The sequence below is a fragment of the Nasonia vitripennis genome, assembly GCF_009193385.2.
Source record: "Nasonia vitripennis strain AsymCx chromosome 1 unlocalized genomic scaffold, Nvit_psr_1.1 chr1_random0004, whole genome shotgun sequence".
Classification (NCBI taxonomy): Eukaryota; Metazoa; Arthropoda; class Insecta; order Hymenoptera; family Pteromalidae; genus Nasonia; species Nasonia vitripennis.
In genome coordinates this window covers 1,062,020-1,075,000 of record NW_022279590.1, presented here as the reverse complement: position 1 = coordinate 1,075,000, position 12,981 = coordinate 1,062,020, and the positions used below count along the sequence as shown (strand labels likewise).

The following is a 12,981-nucleotide window of genomic DNA, read 5'->3' as shown; positions in this document are numbered from 1 at the left end:
TTTCAATTAAAACAATTACTTCAATTTTATGAGTGATTTCTGACGCGATTTTTAACGTGAGAAATCACCCTGAATAGTCAAGTAAAATCACGTGAATTAAAGTAAATATAATTGGAAATGAGAAAAGGATCTTCGTAACCGCGGGTAATGACCGTCCTTACTGATTTTTGACGTAATAGATTTTGAGGTTAGAGCGGTACAAACAAATTTTTGGTCATATAAATACGTACTCGCTCTCAAGTATGTACGTATACGTACAGTAAATATCTTTATATCTTCAGTTTAAATTTAGTATATAATTTTTTTTTATGAAGCTAATATTTATTCAATAATTAGTTCAGTTTGTATGTTTAGGTAGTTAAAACTATATCAGATCTAAGATTTTGGAACTAGCTGTTCTCTTAGGTAAATGATCAGCGTAGTTGGCTCGCATGCCGAAGGTCCCAGGTTCGAGCCCGCCCGCCACCGCATCAAAAATTTTAATTTCTTTATTTGTTTCAGCTTTCTCTTTTAAATTAATAATTGTTAAAAACTTCTAAAATATAATAAATAATAACACCGGCACTCAAAATAAAAAAGTCAATCTTTATGTTTTTCGGGTCGCTGAATTCGAATATAAGGTCAGTTAGGCCCCATCACGTCAGGGTCAAGGTCAGTTGGAGGTCAAATTAAGAAGAAAAGGTTTAAAAAAATTAAAATGCCATATATTTATGTTTATTTGGTTGCTGAATCCAAATCCGGAATCAGTTTGGCCCCATCTCGTTAGCTTCAAGCTCAGTTCAAGGTCAAACTGAGAAGTACTTTAGTTTTCCAATACAATTTCTAAATTTTCATAAGTCTCTTTCAGCTTAGCCGAGTGAGCTATGGGGGTGGATGCAATAAAACCGAATACGTATAAAGTCGAGGAATGGAGACTTTTTATTGATTCGTCAAAACGAAGTCTGAAAGCTGTTCTGCTTCATAACGGAAACAGGTTTGCATCCATTCCCATAGCTCACTCGACTAAGCTGAAAGAGACTTATGAAAATTTAGAAATTGTATTGGAAAAAAATAAAGTACTTGGAACATCAATGGAAAATTTGTGGTGATCTTAAAATTGCAACCATGATCTTAGGACAACAATCAGGTTTTACTAAAAATCCCTGCTTCTTGTGTTTATGGGATAGTAGAAACAGGGTAAATCACTACGTTAAGAAAGTATGGCCAACTAGAACACATTTTGAACCAGGATCGAGGAACATTATACGTACGCCATTGATTGACCCATCAAACTATCTACTACCACCAATTCATATCAAACTTGGCCTCATGAAGCAGTTCGTCAAAGCTCTGGATAAAGATGGCGATTGTTTCCAGTATTTGGGAGAAAAGTTTCCCGCAATAAGTGAAGCTAAATTAAAAGAAGGTATTTTTGATGGTCCTCAAATTCGTACTCTATTTGAAGACGAAACATTTATCACAAAAATAAACGACACAGAAAAAGCTGCATGGCAAAGTTTTAAAACTGTTCATGAGAACTTTTTAGGAAATAAAAAGAGTGAGAACTATCAGGAACTAGTTGAACAAATGTTGGAGAATTTCAAAAATTTGGGTTGCTTGATGAGTTATAAAATGCATTTCTTACATTCCCATCTTGATTACTTCCCTCTTAATCTAGGAGATGTCAGTGAAGAACAGGGAGAACGATTTCATCAAGATATAAGTGTAATGGAGAATCGATACCACGGAAGATGGAATGTCAACATGATGGCAGATTTTTGCTGGACACTGAAGAGAGAAAAGATAACAAAAAGAGAAAAAGAAACCCATTGCATAGGTCATTTGAAGTAAAAAGAGTTCGTTACAAGAGAAAAAAGGAGTAAAGAAAGACATCGAGAGTTACTAAGCTAGTGGAAAAAAAACAAAATAAGAAAAAAATATAAACGAAAGCAACTTTTCTCTGTACACAAGGAAGATATTATGTGATTAAATAAGATTTTTTACAATTTTTCGGTATCTTTTTCCATTTTTGAAAAGTTATGATATGACATTTTAATCGGTTTAAACTGTTTCTTCTCAGTTTGACCTTGAACTGACCTTGAAGCTAACGAGATGGGGCCAAACTGATTCCAGATTTGGATTCAGCGACCAAATAAACATAAATATATGGCATTTTAATTTTTTTAAACCTTTTCTTCTTAATTTGACCTCCAACTGACCTTGACCCTGACGTGATGGGGCCTAACTGACCTTATATTCGAATTCAGCGACCCGAAAAACATAAAGATAGATAGGTCTGATTTCTCGCGCAGACAAACTTTTTTATTTTGTGTGCCGGTGTAATGTATAATTAGAATATAATGATTGTTCTCTGACCATGAAGAGCTTCTTCCTAAGGATGTGTAACACCCCGAACGAGCTCCACAGTACGTATGAAATTATAAACATATATATATATATATATATATATATATATATATATATATATATATATATATATATATATATTGGAGCAGCAAGCGCAGCGGCGCGATAAAGCGCGAAAGAAAGAGTAGCGACGCAGCGGCGCCTCGGCGCGCACATTATAATATACTTGTGTAAATGATTTTTGTAAATAGGTGTGAATGTTTGTGTGAATGTAAGAATGCGAGAGTTTTTCCGGCGACTCGATACCCGCTTTCTCCGCTACCTTTAAAAGAACCTGTGCGAGCTATCTGAGCTCACTAGCCAAAGCGCAACTTAAGTGCCGGTGCAACTAAATTGCCTAGTCGCTGCTCTTGAACAACTTACGCCTTAAGCAGATGAAAGACTTAGAAAAAATTCTACAATTTCTATACTTGTAAAATTTTAAAAATCAGACGCGATAACGCACTCAACATATATCGGTCTAACTCTTAGAATATTTTCTTATATTTCTCAAACTTATAAAAATCTCGAATCTGAACAGATAGCGCAAGTTAATGCGTATCTACTTCAATATTTAATGTAAAATCGAAGCGAATTTACATATGCTTTTTGTTAACCACAATGTTACGTCCTGAATATTAGTTTGAGAACTAACATAAAGGGCGTAATGATATGTTCTAGTGATTAGGCTCTATAATTAAATAAACCCGTGTTTTTATAAACGAATAATGAATAAGTAACTTTACTTACCTTGCGTTGATCTCGAACAGCGTTAAAAATATCCTTGATTGAAGGTTCTCGACAATAAAGATGCACGCACCAACGTATTTAAAGTTTTCGATATAAGTGATTTATTTATTTGGCTTTTACGAGTAAGAATATTTTATAATTTATCAACTAATAAAAATTTGTAGCAAGATATTGATTCAGATATATAATTGATTCGCACCAATTGTCGAACAGCGACGTACGGAGCCCATGACTGACTACGAACTGCTCGTTTGAGCGCGTATAAGGTTTTTTGAAACCTTCGTTTGTAACGTAATTTTCACAATATTTACAAATTTAAAATTACGGAAAATGTATACGTTAAAAGTAGTGCTCGCTTACAACGTCACGAATTGCTGATTAAGCATTTCGCTGAATCGACACTGACATGCATCCGGCCGTGTATCGAAACCGTACAGCGCACGCAATGCATGTTTCTTTTGAGAGATTGAATTTCAATGCTTTTTATTTTAAAGAGTATCATATTTTCAGTTTTTTAATAAATTTATGCGGTGAGTCGTACGACGTAACAGCGGAATTCATGCAATGTTCTTTCCAATATTTATGGATAGAATATATCCACTATTACCATCAAAACATAAGAACCAAATCAAATTATTGTAATAAAACCTTCACTACCTGGTATCCCGGACCTTTTTATTTTTATAAAAAATAAAATCGATACAAATGAATTGATCTGGTGTCATAATTACGACGCAGATCAAGTAAATGCGAACTACTCTTCCATAAAAATTAAATATACAGGACCAAGAAGAGCGGTGACCATTTCAGAAGAAAGCAAGGTGATTGGAGAACAAAAAATGTCTTTACGATCTTCATTCTATATAATTTGCTATGCAGTATAGTAAAATTTCGTAACTTTAAAATTTACTATATTAGTACAGCAAAATTTAATGAAATCTGAGTTTGCCACTCAGTTACTATACGGTATAGTAATTTTCGTTTAAATTTATTTCAATTTTTACGTAAAAACTTCTCTCCGTGTAGAAATATTAGTTTAGTGTCTGAGAGAACCTCGATCTGCTACAACAGAGCATACCTTGCCATAAAAACTATCAAAGAGAATTCATGATAGGGACGGTTTGTGGAAATTACCTTAATTGTTCCGTAGAGCTCCTCGTTAAGTTTTTCAGTCGCACCCTCTCAGTAGTTCAAATATTTTCAAAATCTTTGGGCCCTGTAGACACCCTAACGAATTGTTTAAATAATATGAAAAAAACTTGTCGTATTTCTTGACTATTTGTCTGCTACTAGGAATCCACGGAAAATAGATACCTAAAGTTTGATGCAGAATGTGTCACCCTAATGAACATGGTATGACTAAGTACAAAGGTAAACGTATTTGCCTATATCTAGGATATCTCTGATCAGATTATTTTTTTAAATTGCGAATAAGTATAAATACTTAATAAATCAAGTAGAAATTAGATATCAAGACAGCATTTCTTTATGGAGATTTGACAGAGGACATCTATTTAGAAATTCCAAAGGGAGTGTTAGTATACAAGGATACTCGACAAAGGTTTGTTTGGAAATTAAACATGTCTTTATACGGCTTCAAAATAATTCCCAAGTCAAGCGATATAAAACCTTGTTATTTTTTTAAGCGCAACTATTACAGTGTAATTTTAGTGATCTTATGCGTAGACGATATACTTATAGCAAGTTCGGGCAACAGCTTGCTAGCTAAAACAAGCAATAACTCAAGTAAAGAATTTTAAATCAAAGATTTAGGTAGCCCTAAGGAGTTCCTAGGCATCAAGATTGAAAAAGACATGCAGAAGCTAGTACTAAAATTGAGCCAAACTAAGTTTATTTAAAAGAGGTTTTTTCGGTTTGGGCTTGATAAATGTAAATCAATAAGCACACCTATAAGGCAGAGCGATGCAACTGACCGTTCTAGAAAAGAGAGCGAGAAATAAAAGACACTCATAAAGGTTTTCCCAATCGTCTGTACAGAGAAGCGGTTGGATCTCTTTTATATCCAGCTAATGCGGTAAAAACAGATATAACCTATATGCCGTGAACATCTTGAGCTGTCATCAGACAAACCCAACTACACTGGAGTAAAACATGGTGAAAAATGTGTTCCAATAACTATCTAGAACAAGAGATCTAAAGATTATCTTTGATCAGATGACTAATGGAATGGAAGTCTTCTCAGATGCAAGTTCGACTGAATGCAAGAACTCCTTGACTACTTCGGGATTCGTCATCAAGCTATTTGGAAATACTGTGGCTTGGAAAACCCACAAGGAAGTGTAGCTCTGTCCATGTCAGGCAGCTCTTACGAAAATAATGTGCAGAAATCTGTGCATAGATCTCTACAGAAATTTCTGCACAAAATTTAGACCATATCCTTTTAATTTTCATAATACTCTTAAAAGCAAAAAAATAACATGATAAGTGCCTCTATGGGTACATTCCGATGTGATGTACATGCACCGGGACTATAGGGAACCTCTCTGGCCGGTACCATTGTATGGTATCGGGCAAAGAGAAGAGCCATATAAGACCTGGATAGGACTTGAGAAGGCTATAATATGAAAAAAACCGCCGCTAATTCATTAGCACGTAGCTTCCTCCCAGTAAATTTATAGGTCTAATAAATAAAATAATGCTTTAATATACAGTATAATCTGCCTGCTCACACATGTGAGGTGGTTTTTGATACATAATATAATATATATGTTTTGAATGTTTCATTGTCTAAAAGTTTGCAGACCCCTCTATTTTTTTTATTATAGAATACGAACGCTGCCGTCAATTTTTTTCACAGAATATATCAGTATGACATGAATTCATAGGGAGGGACTTTAACGACGTGCAACCACACCACTATACGAGGAATCAAAAGTTTTGAGAAAAATCGGTTTTTACATTTACTTGAGAACTTTGTTTTTACTTGAGAACCAATTGACGAAATCGTTTAAAATTTTAGCAGCAGATAGATTTTTTTTATTGTAAAACACCAACTTTTTAAGCGTTTGACTACATTGTTTTAAAGATATAAGCAATCAAAAAATTTTCCAAAAAAAAATTGAAACCTTGATATCTTAAGAACCATAGGGGTTTAAAAGCTGCACAATGAACTTCGCCAAAACACATACGTCCGTAATCAAGGCAAACAAAAAACTAATTTATTTCAGTTTTCGATTTATTATTAAAAAAATAAGTAGTCAAATCACTTGAAATTTTAATGGAATATAGTTTGACACATGACCCACCGACATATTTTTTTCGTGAGGTTATAATGTTTACTTTCAGAGATATGAATTACCTTTTTCATTAAACAAATCACCTTTTTCATTTTATCTGCCGAACAAAGCGGTCGATCCCGAGGACCAAACGAGAAAAAATAGATAATGTTATTCTTTTATAAATGAATTTACCTGAATCGTTTGTAACAATGGGATGATTGAAAAAACGCAAAATAGTGTTTTTCAAAAATCAAAAAATGGCCATAAAAAATAATTGAGAAAATAAAAAATAACTGTTTTACCCGAATTTAGAATCTAAAAATAGATATGCATGTCAAATTTTATTCATATTGACGGAGTAGTTCCAGAAATATTACGGGATACATACACACACATATCCATACGGACATTTTCTAAAAACACTTAATTTGAACTTCTAACATACAAAAAAGTATTTTCTAGAAGTTTTAACGAAACTCAAAATATTACTATTACAAAGCTTCCTCTAGGAGGAAGCAAAAAAAAGCAGACAAAGCCGTAGCGCCACGACATTATTTACTTCTATATTGGTGTTAGGATTTTCATAGTATTCAGAGGAAATGAATATTATTACTGTTTTCATTAATTTTTAACTTATTGGCATGTTTTTGTGTTAAACTATAATTCTACCAAAAATATTGGCAAAAACACTGTTTTATTTATAAAATAAATGAATGTGTAATTCCCGTATGCTCAAATCATCTCTTTATTCTCCAGACAAATGTTAAGACCGTTTAGTTAGCTGCGCATGCAGTGTAGTTGGGTTTATTATTCATTATTGTTTTTCCGTCATTGAACCTGCTGCAAAAATTGAAGCTTATATCAAGTGGCTTATGTTTTATTAAGATTTCCAGTACAAATATTAGCAATAAGCCGATTTCATTTATGTAATAATGAACGATGTGCGATTTTGCGATTCCAAAAACAGAAACGTTAGGACCGTGAACTTTGCCACTTATAAGCTATACGTATAATTTAGTTGGATATTGCTTTCCCACACACTTCTATCATATTAAGTGGCGCGGATCATAAGTGCTATATGTTCTATATGTCTAGGTGTAAAAATCATTCAAGGACGGTGTCTAGATGTACAAGGTGGCCGATGACGAGGTCTAGGTGGTGCGCTCCGTGGTTTTTAGTGTCTAGGTGTAAAAATGATTTAAGGGCGGTGTCTAGATGTACAAGGTGGCCGATGATGAGGTCTAGGTGGCGTGTTCCGTGGTTTTTGGTGTCTAGGTGTACAAATCATTCAAGGGCCGTGTTTAGGGGTACAGAGTAGCCTACAACTAAGTCTGGATGGTGAATACTCAAAAAATTTACTAAAATGGACTGAAATCACTAAAAAAAATTAACTTTTAATAAAGTAAAAGGTTAGGCGAGTTTGATATATTTCGCAAAATTATTATGGATGACAATCACCTAGCATTTCGTACATATTTTTTACAACAATTCTTATATTTGTCAAAGTTGATTGTAATTTAATAAATGTTGTAGCAAATCTAATAGTTTTAACTATAGATTAAAAAGTTAATGATATCAATGAAAAATAGTCAAGTTTTATTTATATAAATAATATAAATAATTTAACAATGGAAACTGTAACTTGCTATGCCCGATTTATTGTTTTATTAGTTAACATACATTTTCTTTTATATGTTAGAATGTTATATCTAATTTATCAATAGTTTAACTTTGTACATACATTATATTGGAACTTATAAAGATTTCTTGAGTATGCAAAAGTTGATATAAATGTTTTATAAAATGATTGTTGTGTCGTGCTATCTACATTGATGATATATCATTGTATCGAAATAACTATTTTATAAGTTTATGTACACAAATAAGTATGTACAAATAAGTTACTAATACACAACACCATAAGTATAATGAATCGGGTATGTCAAATTACTGTTTTCATTGTTAAATTATTTATATGATTTATATATTAAAAACTATTTTTCATTGATCTTATTACCTTTTTAATCTATGGTTAAAATTATTACATTTGCTACAGCATATGTTAAGTCACAATCAACTTTGACAAATATAAGACTTGTTGTAATAAATATGTATGAAATGCTACGTGATTGTCATCTATAATTATTTTGCGAAATACATCAAACTCGCCTCACTTCTTATTTTATTAAAAGTTAATTTTTTTAGAGTTTTAAATTTTCAATAATTTGATTTAAACAAAAATTTTTTTATATTTTGTAAAATAAAAATTTTGGAGTTCACAACCAGTGTAATTTGTTAATATGTAGATAATAACACCCATATAGGCACTTATTATATTGTTTTTTGCTTTTAAGAATATTTTGGAAATAAAAAGGATGCGATCAAAATTTTGTGCAGAGATCTGTGCAAAGATCTTTCCAGAAATCTCTGCAAAGATCTATGTACAGATCTCTGCATATTATCTTCGTAAGGGAGAGTACGTTGCTATGAGCGAGGCTTGCCAAGAAGCAATATCACTGCACATTTCCGTATCAATTATGTTGAATATAAAACTGTATTAAAAAAAAAAATTTTTAGAGAAAACGGGTTTTCTCTATCTGATGTTGTCCCTCGGTAATAATCAAAATTACCGATACAGACATATCGAGTGAGGGTAAAAATTTTGAAAAATAAATATTTGAAAGGCAAAAATTACGAATTGAATTATAACGAAAGGTCAAATTTTAAGTCCCAGAATATTGGAAGGGTATAATTTTGAAAACCTAAATTTGGAAATTCCTAAAAATATCGCTTTTGCAATATTTTAACTACAAATATCACCTTTCGCAATATTTCAATTCAACATTTTTGTTTTGTAAATTTTTTTATTTCAAAATCTCAGTTTATAAATTTTGAATTTCTAATCTTTACCCTTTCTCATTTTTATTTTTCAAAATTTTCACCCTCACCCAGACATATTAACATTCTTGTATCCAAAAAAGGTTGTATTGCGATAATATGTCTGCCATTTCCTGCGTCAATGTAAATGGTGTAAATAGGCTGCGTTACATAGCAGAACGTAGAGAAACACATAAAAGAATGTATGAAGCGAAATTACATGAATGTAAAGTGGATAAGCTTAAAGATGCAAATTGCCGACATCTTTACAAAAACAATACCAACTGTTCAGCCTAACGAATTAACAAGTAAATTATTATTAACAAGTAAATATGTATTCATTAGTTTTTGTATTTGTTCTAGATTCACCGGGTAACGTCAATGAGGGCTCAGGAGATGAGCAGTCGTGAAACTTAATATATCAATCTGAGGAGTGCAAAAGTGAGAAGAAGTGTTAGAATACGGCACTTTATACTTCTCGTGCACCACAACTATAAAGTGTTTATGCGCGCTCCCTGAGTATATACCGAGGGACTCGGGATGACCGCCATAGTTCAAATCGGCTTCTCATAGAGACAGCACGTCACTTGCGCTTAGCGCCTTTTCCTTTCCTTTGTTCAAATAAAGCTTTGGTACGTTAAATTAACTTTGCTAGTATCTTATTGCGTCTACAAGGCTTTTTACCTATTTCCTCTATTAATTTTGAGTGCGAGCGAGAGGAGCAGCGACGCCGCACGCCACAGCGGGAGCGCCGCAGCACCAGACACGAGAGAGATGTCTATATCCACCACGTGCATCCGACTTAGCCGTTAGCGCAAGCGAGAGAGAGGCGCCGCTAGGATGGGGAAGGCTCGCTTATCTCTCTCCATCTTACGTGCGACCTAATATACGCGCGTGAGACCTGTAGTCAGATTTTTGTAGTCGGCGCAACACGTTGGCGAGTGCCAATTATCGTCCAGAAGGACGGAAACGGGGCTTATGGGCCAGCTCCGCGAGCAAGAAGAAGAAGAAGCGGCCATATTGAAACACTTGTGGTCTACCGCTTGACGCGAGCACATCGGCTCGCGCTTCTGAAAATTGTAGTAATCAACTTCGAGGGTTTGTGGCGAGAATGATCTGTTTGTGCTACCGTTCGCGTATGCGCAGTAATAACTTTAAACGAGTGATTAACTATTACTAGTTATCCGCTTTAATTGTTGTGATAGGCTTCGGCTCGACACGTGCGAGAAAGAGACTTGCGAGGAGACAGATCGATTCCAGGATTCCCGGGCGAGATCCACGCAGAGCAGTCAGCGCTAATAGGAGTAAAACCTGGTGAGTTGCCTGTTCGTCGACATCTCTCTCGACAGAAAGGCAAAGAGTAAATTTTCAGCGAATGAATTCGAGATTGTTTTTCGTCGCAGTGGTGTGCGCGAATTATAAGTGGAGCGGGTTGCGTATGCTCATCGCGAATCGTGGATCAGTAAAACTCATAAAAGTATAATTTTTCTAGAATCGTGACAGCGAAGTTGAATTTTCGCAAGTTTTCGGTGTCAGTGAGATTGCGTCGGCTATCTTGGCGTCAGTTGCGGTTTCGCGTGTGCAAGTGCTTGCGTCGAGCATATTATTTTAAATTATTGTAGGTTTAGGTTAAGTGAAATTTTGTGTGATTATTTGATTTATTCTTTTTTGCGTGTAGTAGAATTTAATGTCACGCTAGTATCTGTGAAATGAAGCGCAGCATACTCGAGGTATGAGACGAGAAAAATTGTGTTAAATGCTCCTTTGTGATCTTACAAGTTTTTATCTTTTTTTTTTGTAAACGTAAAATTATTTTAGAGTATTTCTCTTAGAAATTCGACCTAATTAAGTTATCTTGCTAGTCAATCATCGAGCAAGAACGCGCTTCGTCGTTCAAATTTATAGTAGCTCGATTGTAAATTCTAATCTGAGATCTCAAGTAGCTAGCGACCAAGGCCAAATTCAGTCGCAAATGTATATTTGTTTCGTAGTGCCGTGACGCACGAGTTCAAACAAATTGAACATAATTAGTCAGGAGGACATTTAGATAGGTAAAAATAATAAAATTTTCAGGCACCGCTGATGGTTCTCGTGACTTCACCGAAGATATCCATGATTAAATTTATTGAAATATTTTCTTTGGAATTGCATTAGATTAGGATAGCTAGGTTTATATGAATAAACTATTCTTGTCCAAATAACTTTAACTTAAGATCTGTGAGTACATTTATTTATTGCATAGGATCTAAATACCTACTTAATTCCTTATCAGAACACACACGAACGTAATTGCTAAATTAATACGGCCAACCACAAATTCCGAGTGGTTGAATCTAGCAAATATCTCTCTGAGATCACAGGCTCTATCTTGCTGACCGGAAATGCATTCACCTGGCGCCCAGGTAAATTAAGGTATTGATGACAAATACCGGTAAATGTTAAGAGTACATGTGCACGAAATAATCCAGATCGAGTTTTTCCCTCACCTTCAGTTTGCCATGTTACAAGTTATACGCAAAAAAAACTATTTTTCGTATATTCTTTTATTGTTTAAACAATGACCGAGACCTAAATCATGGCCGCATTCTTGAAACATGATATTCTGGTAACGCATATAGGTAAAAATTTTGCAAAACAAGTATTTGAAATAAGAAAATTACGCATTGATTTGTAAGGAAAAGTAAAATTACAAAACTGAAAATATAAGAAAGGTAAGATTGTATAAGCGAAATTTAATTTGAAATTTAAAAACAAAATGCTTTTAACTCGAAATGTTTTTTCTATTTGTAATATTCCAATTTAATATTCATTTGGAGATACTGTATAATATTAAAATTTCAATTTAAAAGTTTTTGACTTTCGTACTTTAACACTTTCTAATTTTCATTTTTCACAATTTTTACCCTAACCTGGTATCTTTCCTAAAAACTTTCTGCAGAGAAGCTGCTTCTTAACTTTTTTTTAAGTCTAATCCAACTGGACTATAAGAATAAAGTCGTTTTGCAGCAGACCGTAGGAATGATTTAGATGGGAGAGGGTAAATGTTAGAAATTCAAAATTTATAAACTAAGATTTTGAAATGAAAAAATGTATAAAACAAAAATGCTAAATTGAAATATTGCAGAAGGGCATATTTGTGGTTGAAATATTGCAAATGGAATATTTTTAGTTATTTCAAAATTTAGTTTTTAAAAATTATACCTTTCTAATATTTTAGGACTTAAAAATTTTACCTTTTGTTATAAATCAATTCATAACTTTCTCCTTTCGAATCTTTATTTATTAAAATTCTTACCCTTACCAAGTTGATCCGTTAGGAATGGAGTCTGCCTGGTAAAAGAGAACGATATTCGCATAAAAAGCTATGCGATTGGTCGACTGACTAATCATCTGTGCCATTGCAGTGGAGTCGCCAAGCAAGTTGATTCAAGTGAGCTGGGTAGATGCCATGTACATTAGACAGTCTGGTAGATTTACTGGGCCTAGGTTCACGTCCGCGCCTTATACGAACGCTATAACATACATACATCACGCGAGTAACGAAGCAATATTGCAGAAATACGTAGAGAGAATGAAAGCTTGTACATCTCTAGCGCGGCTGTGTCACATATAAAGTTTGTGAAAGGCCATAGCTAGACTCGGCGATTTTGCCTGTTTTCGCTTATTTTTGATTTGCTTTAGATTCGCCGATAAGAAAAATAGTTATTTTATTAGAATAAAATATGTTACG

General features: G+C 33.8%; 1 protein-coding gene across 19 annotated transcripts in view; it reads left to right on the top strand.

The window, feature by feature from the left end:
* Positions 1 to 12,981, top strand: part of LOC100113758 (AP-3 complex subunit mu-1) — an 835,720-nt gene that overhangs the window by 56,027 nt on the left and 766,712 nt on the right. The gene's annotated exons all lie outside the window — the stretch shown is intronic.